The following is a 20,327-nucleotide window of genomic DNA, read 5'->3' on the forward strand; positions in this document are numbered from 1 at the left end:
TACAGTTCTTTCCCTCCAGGGAAGTCACATTCTTCTGTGTGACAGCATAGTGGTGAACAAAAGTAATACAGTGGAGGCAGAAGGAGAAAAATAGATCTAGTAGGATTATGAGAGTCTAAACCATAAAGTGATTAAAGCGGAGTATGTTTTCCTAAAAATGGAAATAACATCATTATAATTTACTTGTCAAATTATTGAAGTAAATTCAGAAAACATGGAAAAGTGTAAAGGCTAAGATTAAATCAGATAATTACTACTTAACATATGGTCATCTAGAAACTTGCTATTCACTGTGTGGTTTGGCTTCACCTTGGAGCTTGTTAGAAAGGTCCACTCTTTTGTGCCATCCAAGACCTAGAATCAGAATGTGAATTTTATCAAGATCCTCAGCTGATTTTTATGTAAATAAAAATCTGAAAAGCATTGATCAGTAAATAGTATAATATATACCAAATTGAATTAATTCTCTACATACTGGACTTCTCTTTTGGCAATTTAGAGATTAGATAACCTGAAAACTTTCCTGGTATAGAATGCCTGGGGAACTAGGTAAAATATAATAGATATCTATTTGAAGGATAACTGAATGCAAGAGAAAAAGAAATTGTTAGGACCAAAACAAAAATTAAAGACAGGAGTAGTAGATGCTGAATTATCTGAGTTGCCCTGAGGGAGGTGGCTGGTAGTCAAGGAGCTTATGTTCAAGTAGCTTTGGGGTTGGGGCAAGAGTTTGTGCTGAGGATATGGGCTCCATAGAATGGAAGAAACTCACCTCTGTGTTACTCCCTAGTTGCCCTGTCTTCCCTCTCTGCCTTTCAGAGTCTTTTGTTTGTTTCCTGTATAATGTCCAGGGTTTTTAGTTGTACTTAGTGGGAGAGACAGGGAAAAATAGGTCAGCTCCATCTTCCCAGAAGTAGAAGTTCAGATAACTGTTTTTAATCACCCATTTTGCAAGTTCTCAGCAAAGCTTTGCACTTCAATGGGGGCATAGCTTTTGTATCTCTGCACTTTAGCCAAAATATCCTATTAGCATTTAGTTATATACATGTGAGGAAGAAAGGATTATAAATGCATTCTCAATAGCCATGATTGTGAAAAGTACCCGTGTTCTTACTGTTTTAGGAAGAACACATAAGCATGTACCTACAATTTTTTCCTTCTTTTTTTGGCTTTGGGGAGATTATTCTAGAAAGATAGGTCTTGGGAAAATGATTAAAGTGACCAAATTCCATTGTTGAAAAAAATGTTATTTTGCATCCTTTTCTACCTGTTATAACTTGAGGACTATTTATGACTTCTAGTAAGGTGGCAGCCAGCTTACTAGAGTATAGGTTAGATAGTGGTGGACTGGGGTCAGTTTGTACTGGCCTGTGAGAGGTGAATGTTCTTAGCAATTCTCCAAGGCAATAAACATAGCCATTGTTAAAAAATTATATAAACTTTCAATAAATTACATTAAAAACAAAGGTAACAGTCAAAATGTACTATTTCCTAGTTTAAAAAAAAATGTGTTCTTGAGATTATGTCCAAATTATTATCTATGCTCTTGAGATTTCATACATCTGTGGTTTGTGGGGTGTAAACACTGTGTATTGGCATCTCCTGTGCCCCTCTTTCTACCTCTGTGTTCAATGAGGTCACCTCGATAGCCTGACATCAACCACAACGAGGGTATTTAACTACAGAAATCCCAAATGTTACAAATCAGGGCTTTCCTCCTAGATGGCCTGTTGTTAAACATTTTCCAGGACACCACTGAGTTTAGGTCATTTCCCCAGATTCTCTCTATTCCTGAAAATAATTTTTCTCCTTCTCCAAAAACTTGCCCTATTTTAGGAGCTTTTGAGTTTCCAACTTAAATTACTTGCATTTTATGTAATGTAATAGCGAGATAAGAGCAAGTGTTTCTTCAGCCTTCACAATCCACAGTGGGAAACAGATATATGTTTCCTATTATTCTGCCTTTTGATGGATCCTTGACGATGGAGCTGATGCTATGTTCAGATTAACTATGTGAGCAGAAGGGGTGGGGGAAGGGGAAGACAAATGACTTGTTTTTTCAATGCAGCTGCTCTGGCTATTGTCTTTAATTACACTCCTGCTGGACTGATAAGGAAACTGGCTTCTGACAGCTGTGAGGAGCTACTATGCCGCAAAGCCCTATCTCTTTTGGGGTATAAGCAATATCTCCTGCACTGAACAACATAGACATGATTATTTTTGGTAACTGTAATTGGCTATATTTCTATGTTTAGGGCCTTAATTTTCTTAAAGCGACATGACACCCGTTTGGAAGTTTACCTAATGCATGTAGTGAGGCAGGAGATATTAGTGGTTAAAATGTAGATACGTTTTTAAAGCTTTTCAACTTACTACTTACTCATATTATTTTGCATTTAAAAATATGCTGATACCTGCGTGAAGACATGACTGATAACTATATTGGTGCCTTTTCCTTTTCAGTTTGGCCAGAATTCTCCTAGTTTGGCTCTTCTGAATATTCCCATAATGTGAACGCAAAACAAAGACGCACGATATAGAGACCATGTGTCTTAATTTTTTGGTGGGAAAAGACACATTTCTGTCTTTTATCCCTGTCATCTTCACCTCCTTTGTTGTAAATAGACAAACACCAAAGCAAGAAAGCATTGTAGGAAGACAAATGTATTACTGTATTACCCAAGTGCCAAGGGAGTGTCGTTTGAGAAAAGGTACACCTGACTCTTGTGCACTGCAGGGTGGAAAGTACCTGTGACTTCATTTATTAATGTGGCTTCAATTTAGAATCTACAAAATGTGATTAAAAAGCCCTGCTCCCTATTAGAGTATTTTAGAATAACTTACATAAAATTGGGCGTGAAATAATTAAACATTTAATGTGGAGCTGTTAAATGTATTTCCTCCGGAATGTCATTCCCTCCAGGTTTCTGTCTGATGAAGGAGTCATTTTAACTTTCCACTTCAAGCAGATATATATTCTTTGTGTCAAAGAGACTTTGGGATATGTTAATCCCGCTGCCAGTGCTCAGCTACAGCACAGGGAACACTGGGGCCCAGAGAACCAGCTGTAGAGCACTCAGGTTGGAGAGCCAGGGAGCTCCAGCACCAAGCAGCCGTCACAGCATTACCCAGAGTCTGTGGGAGACAAGCAAAGCCAGATGTGTAGGGATTTAGGTTATGATGAAATCAGTCCTTTGAATTCATACTTAAGCAGAAACTCAGGTCTTTATATTAAGGGTCCTGAAATACACATAAGACTTCTAGACATCTCAGCAGAGGACTGGGTGGGAATGGGAGCCATATATGCTGAGCCATTCAGAAAAGGATCCAGAGAGAACCATCTGAGAAAGTCTGACTAGTCTCTGAGCCTGCTGGTTAATTCAGGCTAGTGCTGTGGTTAAGGGTATGGGCTCAGGAGTCAGGTCTCTGGGTTTGTAGCCTGAATCTGCCGTGCAATAACTGTGTGATCTTGTGTTCCTCAAATTTAGTCATGCTATCTCTAAAATAAGAGTAATGATAGCATACCTCAGCTCATGTAAAGCTCTTAGCAACGTTTCTGGGTCCTAGTAAATTCTCCATAAATGTTTGCTGTACAAATACAATGCAATCATATTATTATTAGTTCCATAGTGAAATGAGACACATCAGAATCCACTCGACATTTTTTATGGCTTTTTAGTGTATTAGTATACTCCATGAACTGTGTTTTGTTCTCATTACAAAATGAAGGTTTAGGAATCCCCCATCAATCTTTTTATATTCTTCATAATGTTCCTAAGCAGAGAATCTTTAGGGTATTATTCTACATTGAACTTAGTTCAGGGGGACCCCACCTGACTATTAGGCTGACCAGGGTGAACACTGGAGTCATATAAGCAGGACCCTCACAGAATGTACGCTTTCCTACGTTTAATTTTGTCTGAATTTTCTGTTAATTTAGTTTGTATCTTGAATGTGCCTCTTGTGTGTGGTGAGGCAACATCTGAGGATACAGTGAGGCTACTGTCCTCTTTTACTCATTGCCAGGTATGGGACAAGGTCTACAGTGAAGAAGCAGGAAGAAAGTCTCTGAAAGCCAGGGTGACATTTATTCTAAGAGCAACAAGATATCATTGATGTTTCTTGGGATGAGACAGGACACAGGGCTGCCGTAGAGTCATTCCAGAGCTCCTCTTCTCACTCAGGAATTCATTTCTCCTTCCTCTTGCCTCCACTTCACATTATTTTCTTTCCTTCCCATTTACAAATAAACCTGACCGGAGCCCCCAGGAATAAATGGTTTTCTCAGGCTTCCTCCTTGTACCTGTCTGGGCCCAGGCCTCTGGTTCTGACTCTCATTTGCAAGCCAAGAGGACCACAATGAAGAAGTTGTTATATTTGGATAATTATTAAAGCATTCCTTGTGCAAAGAAAAAAAAAAGCAGAGGAGTGATGTGGTCTAATTTACATTTAAAAATGTACTTCTGGCTGCTGTGTAGGGACTAGGTTGTTGGAGGTGGTTGTGGTATGCACATGAAGGACGGCAGTGGCTTGGATTGCAAGGGAAGCAGTAGAGAGGGAAGATGAGAATGCATTTGGGTGTGTTTTGAAGATGGAGTTGACAGGATTTTTGCTTATAGGCTGGATGCACGAAATGAGGGAAAAGGAATGGGTACAAGGTAAGCTCTTAGGTTTTTGACATGAGCAACAGGGTGGATGATGGTGAATTTTTTACTGAGATGAAGGAGCCTGGGAAAGGAGCAGAGTGTTTTTTGGTGCAGAAGGGGAGATGCTGTGGGATGAGCTGGGTAAGTCAGGGGTTCTTCAATGGCTGTGTGGAGTTTGGGATATCTATTAGATACACAAGAAAGAACATGCCTTATCCACTTGGGGGACTGACATGGCAACTGGCACATTCTAGGTTGGGTCATTAACCATATATGGATGAGGGAATGAGGGAATGAAGTAGATGGTGATCTACTCTGTCACTACATCTTCGCTATTTTCAGATGCTGCTCATCAACACCTGTGGGGCACAGAAAACTAGATTAATTCAACAAGTAACACATTCAGACAAAAATAAGCTCAGATAAGTCTGCATTTGTAAAGGGCTACTATTTTTGTTTTTTGTGCTTTACATATTAATTTGCATATACAAATCTGGCATCCTGGAGTGAGGTGAGATTTTCTGAGAAAGATTTGGAAACTGTGGAATGTAGATAGTTTTTAAAGCCACAGGATGCCTTGAGGTTTCTTAGGAAGAACATATAGATAAAGAAATGAGACCTGTATTAGCATCCCATTGTGGCTGTAACAAATCACTTCAAAAGTAGTAGCTTAAAACAACACAAATTTATTATTTTATATTCTAAAAGTCAGAAGAGGTCTCACTGGGCTGAAATCAGGCATTGACAGGACTGAGTTCTCTCTGGAGACTCGAGGGCAGAATCTGCTTTCTCACCTTTTCAGCTTCTGGAGGCTACCTGCTTTCCTTGGCCTGTGGCCCCTCCTTCTGTGTTTATAGTGTGTCACTCAACCCATTTCCATCATCATAACTTTTTCTGACTGTCCTGCTTCCCTCTTTCCCTTATAAAGATCCTTGGGATTTCATTGGGCCCACCTGGATAATCCAGGATGATTCCTCATGTCAAGATCCTTAATCATAGCTGCAGAGTTCCTTTTGCCATATAAGATAGGATATTCGCATAATCTGAGGATTAGGATGTGAACAATTTTGGAGGCTATTATTTTGCCTGCCAAAGAGCCCAAGACTGATCTCTGGAGTGTTCTGTGGAGGCTGAGCAGAGAAGATCCAGCAAAGGAGAAAGAGAAGGAGGGGATAGTGAGAGAGGAGGAAAACCAGGAAAATGTGGTATCACAAGAGCAAAAGGTAGACAGTTTTAAGAAAGAGGGAATGCAATTGTATCAGTGAGTTTAACTAAAGAAGGGCTTTATTTCTGTCCTATAACAGTAAGTCTAGAAGAGTATCCTTGACTGGGGTACTAGTACAAGGTGCCTGTGTCTTCCTTCTCTGTTATGTTTAGTGTGCGACTTCCTTTTTTTTTTTTTTTTTTAAGATTTTACTTATTTATTTGAGAGAGAGAGACAGAGACAGGGATAGTGACAGAGATAGCCAGAGAGATCAGGAGTGGGGAAGAGATGGAGAAGCAGTCTCTCTGCTGAGCAGGGAGCCCAATGTGGGCTCAATCCCAGGATCCTGAGATCATGACCTGAGCTGAAGACAGTTGACCCATTGCGCCACTCACGCACTGCTAGTGTGTGACTTCCAAGATGGTGGCTACATCTCCAGGGTTTGAATTTGCCTTTTGGTTGGAAGAGTTGGAAAGGGTAAAGAGCAAAGGGCAAAGGGTAAGAGGAGCATGACTGCTGAGTCTGGTTCCTTTTTGTAAAGCTTCCTCAGAAGCTCCTTTTCAGTCACTTTTTTTAAAAAAAATAAGCTCCACACTCAGCATGGGGCACAACATAGGGCTTGAACTCACAACCCCAAGATCAAGACCTGAGCTGAGATCAACAGTCATGCTTAACTGCCTGAGCCCCTCAGGTGCCCCTGCATACATTTCATTAGCCAGGTTATATGGCCATGTCAGGCAGCAGCAGAAGAGGAGTCTGTTGGTCAGGAAGAGGGAAGAATGGATATTGGGTAGGCAGTTAATGGTGTCTGCTGCTGTAATATTGGTTAATAATAGAATTTTTGTGAAGGATAAGGCATCAAGAGGTCTTTCATTCAGGATCACTTCTTCCAAGAGATTGGGCTTTAAAAACAGATTTATCTCCTTTTTAAAAGAATTTTGATGATTGGTGTTCTACAACCTTCATAGAAACCCTTGTAACATTTGATTTATACACTTAAGAAGCTTTTTCTTCCTGTCTCAGTATTTCCTCTCAGATGTGATTTAATCCCATTTCTTTTTGTTCAATCTTCTGGAGAGATCGAGTAATACCAGTCAGCATCAATCAATTATCTGGGCCCTTGCAATAGTTTGAACTAGCAATCCTCCAATGAATTAGTGGAAAATTCTCCACTAGAGAGAAAATATAGGTGTAATTCTGTTAGAACTTACTGAGAGAATTAGTGAAATACAAAGTGGGGAAAAGTGCACTCCATTTTTTATTGGAAACGAGCTGGTTGAATTAATTTTCATACAAATTGAAGGAGGTATTATATATGGTTTTTATTGATGAGGAAGGAAATATGAACACTTACAAAAAAATGGAAATATAATAAATATTCCAAAAAACTACAGACAAATGACTGCAAGGAAAGAGAAGATGATTTGGCTGTGTTGAAGTGTCCCCCACAGGAGGAGAGACAGAAGAGAGCATGGCACTTCAGTGAAGGCATTTCTGTGCCTGAATTAAGTGAAGTTGCCATGTGCCCGTCTCTTCTGACAGCTGGTGTTTTTCTGGGTTGGTGGTTTTATTTCCTATTTGCGCTCATTGGCAGGGTGAAGGCTAGTTTGGGTAACCATTATAAAGAGAAACATTTTAAAATGTCATCTTTTGGTAAATTTCCCAACTATGGCTTAAAAGATGGAAACAAATGTCCTTTGAAGTTCTTTTTACCCCCCTTCACATGCTATCTCTTAGGCTAGAAAATTGCTGTTCTCTCCTATTCTCTCCACCAGTGATCCCCACTTACATTTTGTAACTCTTAAAAGTGATATAAAATGGCCCACAATCCCAGAAATTCCTTCTAGTCAACATGTGCTACCCTCTCTTATCCCCCAACATACACATGCACACATACTGCAGAGTGTTGGTTACATTAATCCTGAGTCTAAACCTTATGTAATTCTCTCTCTCTCTCACCTTCCTGTCAGGATGGAGTCAAGTGAAATTTGCCAGGTAAAATGGCTATCTCTCACTAATGAGACGTGATCATAGCAGATCCTAATTAGAAGGCCAATGAATATTAGATACTTTAATTTTTTTTATTGATTTGATAGCAGAAACCACACCTGGTTATTTGTAAATGTAAAAGGGCTTTAATCTTAGGCATTCTATAGTCTGTCATCACTGATCATATCTTCATAGCCAGAAAAGGGAGTATTTTGGTTGGTGTTGAAGGATTTTGACAAGAGGGAGGGAAAAGAACATTTCAAGCTAAGGGCACAGTGTTAGTATTGGTAGGAAGGCAAGACATGACAAATAGCAAATAATCTGGGAAGGCTAGTGCACAGGGTTTGGGAATGTTGTAATGGGATATGAAAGTAGAGATATACTTTGGAATTGAGTTTTGGAAAGCCTTGAATGCCAGACTAAGGAGTTGAATTTTATTCATTAGGCCAGAAGATTTTTTGATGAAGGAAATGATCTGACTCATACATTAGGAAGAGAATTTATAAAATAACAAAAGTAATTTTAGCATATAGAATTTTCATATGTATATAGAGTTCTTGAGTTTACAGAGTTTTCTCACCTATTTTAAAAACATTTGGTCTCGCAGAATGAAGTAGATAAAACTGTATGTAGGTTTGGGAATACATGTTATATAGAATTTGTTTGAAATTGCTGGAACTATTTGGAAGATTCTATATAGAAAGGGTATAGATCTGTTCTGCATTATCTCCATATGCAAGGCATAAATCTAAGATAAATTCAACTCCTCCAAAAAGTTTTTAAAAATTATAAGATGGAAGATATAATTAAGTAAAGAACAACATAGCACAAAAAGTTATCTCCCAAAGACAACCATTCTTAGAAAAATGGTATATTACATTCCATTCTTTTTGGCTCACATATTCATCTCTCCATCCATTCACTTACCCACTTATACAACAAATATTTACAGATATTATGGTAGGTTATATAGATACAAGATAAATAAGAAAAACATGGTTCCTTACAGGGCTTGTGGTTTACAAAGTTATAATCACATATTCACATCCTGCTTTTTCACATTAATGTTTTATTTTAGTTTTTATTTTTTTAAAGTATTTATTTATTTGAGAGAGAGAGAGAAAGAGAGAGAGAGAGAACATAAGTGAGAGAGTAAGAGCGCAAGAGCAGGGGGGAGGGAGGAACAGATTCCCTGCTGAGGAGGGAGCCCAACATGGGGCTTGATTCGAGGATGCTGGGATCATGACCTGAGCTGAAGGCAGATGCTTAACCCACTGAGCCACCCAGACACCCCTCACATTAACATTTATTTATTTATTTTTTTTTTAATTTTTTTTTTTTTAATTTACTTATGATAGTCACACAGAGAGAGAGAGAGAGGCAGAGACACAGGCAGAGGGAGAAGCAGGCTCCATGCACTGGGAGCCCGACGTGGGATTCGATCCCGGGTCTCCAGGATCGCGCCCTGGGCCAAAGGCAGGCGCCAAACCGCTGCGCCACCCAGGGATCCCTCACATTAACATTTAAAATTTTCATTACATCACATGCACTTGCCATGCCATTATAGATGCATCACTCGCAAATATTTTATCTTGTGGATACCCCATATTTCTTTTCTACTCTTAAAGATATAGGTGACTACCAGTGTTTTTGTTATTATAAACAAATTTAAATAAACACTTATTTTTTCCTACATTTTAGATAATTTTCATAGAAGAGATTTCTATAAGAATTATAGAGCCAAAGGGAGTAAACGTTGATGAGTCATTTGATAGTAGTTATTGCTTAGCAAGAAGTGCCTACATTTATTCTCTATGCAGCAGTGTAAGAATCAGTCTGTCTTATAGCAGCCTCACCAAATGGGTCATTACTATGAAAAAATTAATTTGGCGTGAAGAAAGGTAGCTAATATCTTTAATCTTCATTAGAAAGACTATTAGATGACTCACTCCAGCTGTCAGAAAATGCAAGGTGCTATCTTGTGCTGTGGTGGGTGTCTTGTGACTGGAGGTGTGCAATCCTTGACTACCCAGCCATGTGGTCATCAGTCTAGAATCACTCTACAGTCTCAATTATCCCCACTGCATTTTGATTCTCTTTTATGATGGTGGTCCAAAGTGGTCATGAATGAAAATAGGCTATTTTGTTGAAAATGGAGAGAATGTCATTGCATAGGGAAACATGGAGTATGTAGGGAAAAAAAAGAAACTTTAAATAATCCAAATAGGATATAATTAGAAACAGTCAAGAGGTTTGTAAGAATTAGTGAAAAAGAAGCACGACAAAGGGAAAGGGAAGCACCTACAGAGGCAGAAAGGAAGGAAACCGAATGCTTAGCAGTTCCAAGAGACAGAACAGGTCACCAGGGCTTCGATATGGATATGCCACAAGTATTAATTGCTTTGTTACAAGAGAAACGGCCTAAAAATATGTGAACAAGGCAGGGCCCTAGAGGTACTAATGGCAGTGGAAATGGTTGCCATGACAACGGCAAGGCAAAGTCAACCAAAGGAATTACTAATACATATGAGTGTAAATGTGTCTGACATTGAATAATGTGAGCTGATTCCTTGGCAGATTCCAACACTATTTTTGAGCCTGAAAAAAAAAATGTTTCAGCATTTTCATGTGCAGGTTTTATTTTATGGTTGTATGTATGGTAAGCAGTAACTAACTTTTTCTTAAGAGGTGGGCTTCAATTGTAAAATAACTTTTATTATTAGAATAGCATAGGAACATTAAAGGGTATTTTCTAAACAAAAGAAAAACAAATTGCTTATCATCCTTTATCAAAACAACAGCTTGTCTTCTTTCTTTACATTCAACTGCATTTTTACATATCGGTAAGCTTAGTACGCTGACGGTTTTGTATTCTGCTTTTATCATTAAATCCTATATGTAAAGCATTTTCCATATTTTAAAATCGCCTTCATAATTGACAATTAAATTTTTTGCACAGTTCATCAATTGCATTGTATCATTTACTCAGCCATTCACCTACCGGAAAGAATTATGTATTATTCACAAGTTGTGTTATAGGCAATGCAGAGGGAATAGGTAGGGTTCAGATTAATGTTACTGATATGCTGGCTGTTAGCATTACCTAGAGTTGAGCCATGGGCCATGGTGCATTATAATACACAAATATCAGCTAACTCAAGGGAGGGGTCAGTAATTCTTGATTAGCAGGTAGGGCCAACAATTAATAGGATAGGGAAGACTGCTTTTCTCATTATGCCTCATATTGCTTTATAATGCACATCTGCTCCTGGGCTCTGCTGCAATCCCCTCGTGTTTTCCTGAAAGACCATTTCTTACCCTAAATGAATCTGTCAATAATAATTCTTACGGTAAAGTAAAAAACCCAGCTAACAGGACTGATAAACATTCCCTCCTAGTCTGCAGTGAAGAAAAGTAGGTGGATATCACAAGATGTCAATGGTCTCTTGGAGTCCTAGTAAATCAGGTGTCTTTTTCATCTGGTACTGGAAGGGAGTCTGCTTGGCCTCATGTACTATACTATTCATCTTGTTTCATATACATAATGGTACTACTGGCTCAGAATGACTGTCAGGGTTTCAGGTTGTTAATAGAGCTGTTTGCTTCCGTGAGGATGCTTTCTGAATATATGACTATTCTATCAGCCTGCATGATTAGCAAATCAAAGGGCAGCTCCATAAGTCACTTGTACAAGTTCTGTTTGAGCCTAGGAAATTCAGTGCAAGCTTATTGCCCCTGATGATGGATTGATGGCAGATTGAAAGTGGGAACTATTTTTACCAAAACTATGGTTTTGATGACCATTCAATTACTGAAGAGTTGTACTGATTTAAAGCAACTAAAAGATATTGGTTTTATGTAATTGTCATTAAAAATACTTAATGAAGAATTAAAATTAGCATTTTGCATTCCAGTAGGCTATTTGGCTAATAGGAAGAAGGGGATTCGAAGAGATAAATAAGCAAGAAGGGTTCAGGAGAATGGAATAAACACAGGAAAGCCAGAATGAAATAGGATAAGGTCATTGATCCCGGTTACCACACACACTTGGGAAATTTTTTGGATACTTAGAGTTATTAGTAAGCTACTTGGTCAGAAAACTGTTGGGCTTCTCTGTGTCGAGCTTCCATGTCCAGAGATGCCTGTGGAATAGCTTGGAGAATCAGACTAAGTATCTGCTGCTTAGCTGAAGACACTTTGAAGGGAAAAAGTTCTTGGTTTCTTTTTCCCAAATCAGAAAGGGCCAGTTAAGAAGAGTTTGTTTTCTTGTGGTGACTATATTCCTTATGTCTGTGTGGAAGCATAAATTCTAAGGAAAAGAAGATTCCACTTCTCATTGCAAGAGGGAAAAAAAAGAGGGTGTAAAGGAACCCCAGAGACCTCAGAGGAAAGGCTGGGAGCTGGAGGGATAGAACAATGGCCTTCAAACTTGGCCCCCAACTCACAGGAACAAACACATTTTATATGGTGACCCAGTAGGGTGTGCATAAGCACACAACATCAGATAAACATTTTTTGAAACATTGCTTATCCTTACTATGTAAGGCATCACCACCAGTCTGCTGACAAGACGACATACATGAATTCACAAAATTTATCTTCATAATAACCCTGAGCAGGTATTATGTTGCTGTTTTCTAAATGAGGAGATAGGACTCCAGGAAATGAAATCACATGTCCATGTTCACAAGGCAGTTAAGGGGAGGAGATGAGCTATGGGCCTGTAGTGGACTGACCAGGGCTGAGCCATTCTCCACTATGCTAAGTGGCCTTTCCCCAGGAAGTACTGAAAATTGATCCTGACTTTCTTATCAACCAAAGAAGGGAGAAAAAGATGATCAGTTAAAAGAACTGTAACATCCCAGGAATGGCTCAGAAACTTAGACTTTAAAAGTCAGTATGGCTGCAGCAGAGCCCTGTGATTCAGAGCATGGGCTCCATCAGTCAGATCGCCCAGTTTGACTGTTGCTGCCCTACACTGACCAGCTGTTGTATCTTGGGCAAGTTAAAACTCTCTAAATGCCATTTATTTCAAAGTACTAATGTTAGTAGTAGCCTTCATGTAGCTTTGCCATAAAGGTTAAAAGAGAATATCCATGGAAGTATTTAATACGGTATTGAAAACAGATTTGGCATTTCATAAATGTTATTAGTTGTCACCCTGGACATAGGGAAGGTGTATGAGCATGTTAGCAACCTCTTCATTTAAGCCAGACCCCTTGAGCTATATAACTCAGTAACTTGTTTATGGCACTCCAAATCCTACTGAGAAGCCAAATGTATTATTTGAACCAATTAGGGCTAGATGGAATCTCATAATAAACATTTGCTAATCATGCAAAGACCCCCTAAGCAGTTACTGAAATCATGGGACCAAATTGCTTCTAAGTCATTACTTTCACTTTTTTAAAAGATTTTATTTATTTATTCATGGGAAACACACACAGAGGGAGGGAGAGAGAGAGAGAGAGGCATAGACAAAGGCAGAGAGAGAAGCAGGCTCTATGCTCTATGCATCAGGGAGCCTGATGTGGTACTAGATCCTGGGACTCTGGAATCACGCCCTGAGCCAAAGGCAGGCGCTCAACCGCTGAGCCACCCAGGCATCCCTAGGTTGTTACTTTCATTATTGCTCCTATAACTCTGACTAAACACAGTCAAGAGTTTTCTTGATGATAGCCTCATTTATCAGAATTAGTAGCTTCAGTTCAGTTTTCATTACCCAGGTCTCTCAATCACAAAATCGTATATACCAGAATTTGAAACTCACATTTTAAAATGAATGGAGTAAACTTAGGAAGCCTGGCAGAAACTTAGAATCCCTGCTCTGAGTATTTGCCACTAGGATCTATTCCTAAAATGTGCTGTTAAAATGATGTGGGTGGCATTCTTTGATTTTGATGATCACAAATACCTTATCAAACAAGGCACTTGGTGCTAAGCATTAGAAGTGAGGACAATATCTTTCTCTCTGGTTGAAACACCTTCAGTTTTGTAAGCTAGTGACAAGTCAGCCACAGGTATGGGAGTCATCATCAAAACCTGATGAATAATATTGTCCCTGGTCAAAAGGAGACCAAGCTATTCAGATAACTTTATACACGAGTTTGATTTTATAAGTTAGATCTTATCAGATAATATTCTCACCTCTGGGGATGTCTGGGTGGCTCAGTAGTTGAACATCTACCTTCAGCTCAGGGTGTGGCCCTGGGGTCCTGGGATTGAGTCCCGCATCAGGCTCCCTATGGGGAGCCTGCTTCTCCCTTGGCCTATGTCCCTGCCTCTCCCTCTGTGTCTCTCTGAATAAAACAAACTGGGTGGCTCAGTGGTGGAGCATCTGCCTCTGGCTCGGGGTGTGATCCCGCAGCCCCAGGATCAAGTCCCACATTGGGCTCTCTGCATGGAGCCTGCTTCTCCCTCTGCCTATGTCTCTGCCTGTCTCTCTCTGTGTCTCTCATGAATAAATAAAATCTTTAAAAAAATGAATAAAACAAACAAACAAACAAACAAATTCCCACCTCTGTCTCCCTCTCCATAGCTGAGATACTTGGGTGAGTTGTGTAAAGCTTAGGGAAGTTTAGGCCATGATCCTCTCAAATTCTTGGAACACATTATCTGGAACTTGGGTAACTAACTTCACTGGTGAGGCAGTGGACATACTATCTAGAATGAATTGGAGGAGGACAAGTGAAAGACTTAATTGATATAAGCAGTTTGAATATTATTGCTGTCTTGATTTCCAGAATATGTTCTGTCCCATTTGGATGCTTTCTTTGCAAACACATACTGCGTGGCAATGACAGACTCTTAAATTATCAAGAATTGCAATATTGATGATAATAATGATTACACTTTTGAGTGCTTACTATGTGCCAAGCTATGCTAAGTATTCTAGATTAAAAATCTTAGTTCCTATTCTGTAAGGTAGGTACTATTACTACCTCCACTTTACAAATGTGAAAACTGAAGTACAGAAAGTTTACTCATTACTCAGGGTCATACAACCAGCACTATTTCATGCTGACAAGCTATTAATAGTGCTTTACTTCTGTTTTTTCCAGCCTTGATTCCCTTTAATAAATCTCCTGAAAAATAACCACACATTGTGGTGGTTCCTAGTCACCCAAGAAGTCTTCTAAAATATATTTTATCTTTGCTTTATTACTGGCACATGGGTATCACTAACAGGTGTGAATGAAAACCACAGCCTGAATGGAGCTATTTTTTTTTTTTAAATTTTTTTTTTTACGTTTTTATTTATTTATGATAGTCACAGAGAGAGAGAGAGAGAGAGGCAGAGACACAGGCAGAGGGAGAAGCAGGCTCCATGCACCGGGAGCCCGACGTGGGATTCGATCCCGGATCTCCAGGATCGCGCCCTGGGCCAAAGGCAGGCGCCAAACCGCTGCGCCACCCAGGGATCCCCTGAATGGAGCTATTGGTGCCAGGCCTCCTGTTCTATAAAGCATAGTATCTGGGGATGCCTGGGTGGCTCAGCGGTTGAGCATCTGCCTTTAGCTCAGGGTGTGATCCCACGGTCCTGGGATTGAGTCCCACATCAGGCTCCCTGGATGGAGCCTGCTTCTCCCTCTGCCTATGTCTCTGCCTCTCTCTCTGTGTCTCTCATGAATAAATAAATAAAATCTTAAAAAAAAAATGAAGTGTAGTATCTGTTGACATGAGCTCCTGCCCCTGGAAGAACATCTCCAATTCTAGAACCCAGAAGTCACCAGGTTCTTACAACAATAGATAGGCCTGTGTGCACAGTCATACCTCAATGGCCTCTGTACCCACCAGGACCATATCTGGAATGGCTTTCATCTCCTTTTTTTCTTTTAAAATATTTTGTGTATTTATTTGAGAGAGAGAGAGAGCACACACACACATGAGCAAGGTGGAGGGAGGGGCAGAGGGAGAAGGAGACTCCCCACTGAGCAGGGAGCTCAGTCTCAGGATCTCAGGATCATGATCTGAGCCGAAGGCAGACACTTAACTGACTGAGCCATCCAGGCACCCCTCACCTCCTTTGTTTTAAGACCCAGACAAGGAACGCTGCCTCTGTGAAACCTGCTCTGACCTCTTCATGTCTTCCCCAGGTGGGGTGCAGCATGCAGTTTGACAGGCACATTCAGAGTGGCTGTCTGGTATACCTGGACCAGAGGGTGCATGGGGAGGGGTACCAGCAGAAGGGGAGCAAACTTACAGATCAGAGAAGGCCTTGCATGCTCTTCTGGGGAGTTAGGATTTTATCTAGAGGGCAAGAGGGAACCACTGATGGCTTTTTAGCAGGGGAATTGATGTAAGTGTGACTAATTGTGGAGCCCAACATGGGGCTTGAACTCACAACCCTGAGATCAAGATCCAGGCACTTAACTGACTAAGCCACTCAGGTGCTCTGACATAAGCATATTTGCATTTAGAAAGGTCATTAACAGAAAAGGAGGCAAGACTGGGGCAGGAGATAAGTTAGGATGCTATTGCAATAAAGTAGTAGTAGTACTCAATGAGTGGGCATTGGAACCTGCCAGAGCGCTTAGTAAAACAAAGACTGCCTGGTAAGCCTCTGACTCTTGGTTTCTTTCCTTCTCCCTCTGTCCCTCTCCCAGCTTGCTGGCATACATTCTCTTTTTCTCTCTTCCTTTCTCTCTCTCTCTCTTAAATAAATAAGTAAATAAAATCTTAAAAAAAAAACCAATCAACCCACAGACTGCTGGAAGCCAACCCCAGAGTGTCAGATATAGTGGGTCTGGGGTAAGGCCTGAGAATTTGCATTTCTGAGAAGTTCTCAGTTGATGCTGGTGGTAGTGTTCTGGGAGCCCCACCTTGAGAACCACAAGGACAACTCTTGCAGAGAAACTGGTGATTTGAATCAAGGCTGTGGGGGGTGAGGTTAGGGATGAGAGGGCACATTTTAAGAACTATCTAAGACATAGAACTTGACTGTGCTGGTGACGAGTGGAGGGAAGTAAGGAAGCAAAAGGTTTTGAGCTGGGTAGCTGGGTGGGCAGAAGTGCCATCAGCGACCTGGAGAGTTAAGGAGAAACAGAATCTTCAAAAGTACAGTTGTCTTAGGGTTAATGCATTTTGCTTTACCTCACATGGCAAGTTTCCTTTTAAAGAAGACTCCATTTTTCCACTTCAGCGACTTCTACTTTATTGAATATTAAGGAAATATTTTATGAAGGCCTTTTGATAAATTAAGTGGCTTCTGTGGATGGTTTTATGTTACCAAGCAGGCATGTGTAAGGGAGAGGAATTCACGGGGAGATGAGTGAGGCTGCCAGAGGGTATGTGTTTGGGGCTACATCATATTCTTTTCTCTTTGCTTGTCCCCTGCAATGCTGTGGTTACAGCTGCAGAAGGAAACACCCACAAACAGATTCTCCTGGTTGGCAACAATTATGAGTATTATCACTCAGCAACCATGGAAGTTGTTCACCATTTTTAAAAAGGACTAACAATGTTTATTGTTCAAATATGGCACAACAGAAATAGTGCTTGAATGGGGAGTCCCAAGTGGGATAAGTCAGCAACAGTGGGATTTCCCTATGTTTGCAACCAAGCAGGAAGGAGAGAAGACCCTCGTTTGTCTTGGCTTTGAGAAAAGAACATAAATTTACTGCCTGGTAAACTCTCAGGCAAGGGGTTGGTCGGGAGATGCAGGAGCCACTGGTGTGTTCCGATACTGAGCTCTTTTCACCCAGGCAGCTCCACTGGAAGCTGTACCATGACCACAAATGAGAAAGGATGTGCTCGTGGAAAGATACTTGCTGGCCAAGCTGGTCATAATTCATGCTCCAGTGATGCCATGCTCGGGGGAGGGAGAATGAAACATTTATGAAAATGGCTCTGTCCCGGTTGCGTATTATGTTTGTCAAAGGGAAGAAGGCAAAGGAGCGGGAGTCATGTCCAAAGAGTGGCCATGCTTGTTTTGATTTTTGTTTGTTTGCATCTCTCGGGCTAGACTGTATATGTGAGATTTTGAATGTGAGCCCACTAGGTACTTCATATCCTCTACTCTGCTGTTTCACTGCGTTGCAAAACATCCTCCTGAAGTACCCATGAGGGTAGAAGAGAGTGGATTTGATCGCTAGAGGGTGGAGGTATAGCCTGAAGCATCCGCCTAGGAGTGAGAAATTTCTTTGCAATGTCATTGTAACACTAAAAGATAAAATAAAATAAAAGCAAGAACGTTTTGCATTTAATTCCACGATATGCCCACATTTGTTGTAATAGTAACAGTTATCTGTACTCTCCCATTGGAAGCATAAAATTGAAAAAATTCTCCCTAGATGACACCAAGGCAATTTAACATCCTGTAATTCTTCCTGCCACTCATTAAGCGATTAGGGGCGTTTTCTCAAATTCATGGTGATTTTGTCCAAGGAGAAGGGCCCAGTAGTTCTCTGGAAGGAGTAGAATCCAGCTTTGGTGGGAATATAATGAGGTCTGTTTTGAATAAGAACAGAGGCTTAATCAGCATGGGCCCTGTGCTCATACAAGTTTTGCTGACATTTTTTTTTCCCAAATAATTTTAACAACACTCAAGCTTTCTGGGTTTCTTTATTATCTGAGAATGTGTGGAAAGAGCACTGGGTTGGCAAATGAAACACTGTTATGATGAGCCTTGGTGCCCTCAGAGAGCCACTTCACCTTGGTTTCCTCACCCATAAAATGAGAAGCTTAAGCTCAGTCATCTCTAAAATCAATTCCAGCCAAATCCCTATTTTTAATGTAGGGAACAATATCAACTAGTCCCTACACCAAAGACTTGGTGAAAACAACTGGAGGGAAAAAAGTGGGCCCAAGAGTCTGAATTTGAGCTGTATTTTCTTCTCTCTTGAATGATGTGGTACAGGTTTGGGGCTTGAATAATATTTATTCTCCAAACAAGTATTTTTAAACAAATGTTTATATTCTAAGTTCTTTACAAATACTACCTCATTCAATCCTCATGATTTTGCTGTCAGGTTGGTGCTATTATAATTTCCATTCTGCAGATGAGAAAACTGAAGCATGGAGAGGTTAATCAATGTGTACAAAGTTGTAACTGGCAAGGGCAGAGCCAGGTTTTGAACCCAGGCAGTCTGGCCCAGAGTCCTTGCTCCTCACTGCCATACTGTGCCATCTCACCATGGAACAGTAGAGACGCTGTATTTTTCCCCACCGCCAGGTTATGCTACAAATGGTGCCATGGCATTTATGCTGTCAGTATGAAGATGAACATGATTGGCCCCTACCCTCTCAGAACCCACAATCCAAGGGGAGGAGAGAGATACAAAAACAGCCAACTACGGCAGGAGGCTAACTACAGCTTTCAGAGGCTAAGTGAAGGAGGTGGAGGCAGTAGTGATTCTGTCTGGGTAGGGGAAGGCGGGGGCAAAGCGAAGGCTACAATGAGAGCCTTGAAGGAAATTTGGACTAAGAATTTTAGGACGTTGGGCAGCCCAGGTGGCTCAGTGGTTTAGCATTGCCTTCAGCCCAGGGTCTGATCCTGGAGACCTGGGATCGAGTCCCACGGTGGGCTCCGTGCATGGACCCTGCTTCTCCCTCTGCCTATGTCTCTGCCTCTCTGTCTCTCTGTGTGTTTCTCATGAATAAATAAATAAAATGTTAAAAAAAAAGAATTTTAGGACGCTTATAAATTTATCAGAGAGAGAAAGGAAGTGTGGATGAGTCTGGATGGGAATTCCAGCTGGAGGGAACAGAGGGTACAGAAGTGCAGTGAGACCTCCAGTGGGTCTAAAGCTTGGGGATTCCCACCTGAACTGGGCATTGCCATGAAGTAGGAGCAAACATTTCTGTATTATTTAAAAATTTTTTTTTAACACTGAACATGTATTTCTTTTACAAAACCAAAAATAAAGCTATTTTATTTTAAGGCACAATTGTTCGCCTTTAAAAACAACTTGTCTCTGTTCTTTTTGAGAAATCAAAGCAATATTATGTACTTGGCTTCCTTAAAATAACGAGGTTTGAAAACAAATCCAAGCCCTTACACTCATTGGCTGTATGTCCCTGCCTTTTCTGGGCTTCAGTTTACTTTTCTATAAATTGGAGATATTCATAACTACTCTGCTGGCTTGATGGAATAAATAAATGAGACAATGAATATCAAATATATAATAGCTACCAGAGCTTGGCACAGAGGAAATCAGTAAATATTATTTTGCATCTCCTCACCTTTGTAAAATAGTTTTCACACGTATAGGCTTAAATCTTAGGTAGTTAAGTGGTTGAAAAATGCTGAGAGAACAACATCATGGCCACAGATGAACTTGTCATTGTACGTGTTTGGTGCCTGTGGTTTCAGGATGGACGGTGAGCAGGTGCCTGAGATGAAAATATCTTATGTAGAGTCTAATTAGCCTTCTCAGCTTGGTATAGCTGTAGGAGAAATCTTGGCATACAGCCAGGAGCACTTCTCAACAACTTTTCTCAGTACATGGAGAACATTCCTGAACCCCATGCAAGGCAGTGACATATGA

The 20,327-nt window shown here is 40.4% G+C and overlaps 1 long non-coding RNA gene across 2 annotated transcripts in view; it reads right to left on the bottom strand.

Moving 5' to 3' along the window:
* Positions 1–4,069: 4,069 nt before the first annotated feature.
* Positions 4,070–20,327, bottom strand: part of LOC144322548 (uncharacterized) — a 35,267-nt gene continuing 19,009 nt past the window's right edge. Inside the window, exons 3-4 of one of the 2 annotated variants that reach the window (XR_013388174.1) lie at positions 20,023–20,172; positions 4,070–5,005 (exon numbers count right to left, since the gene is read on the bottom strand). This is a non-coding gene — a long non-coding RNA (uncharacterized LOC144322548). Of the gene's footprint in view, positions 5,006–18,018; positions 18,289–20,022; positions 20,173–20,327 lie in introns of those variants that run through there. The other variant, XR_013388173.1, reaches the window with a different exon arrangement.

Source organism: Canis aureus, chromosome 10 (genome assembly GCF_053574225.1).
Source record: "Canis aureus isolate CA01 chromosome 10, VMU_Caureus_v.1.0, whole genome shotgun sequence".
NCBI lineage: Eukaryota > Metazoa > Chordata > Mammalia > Carnivora > Canidae > Canis > Canis aureus.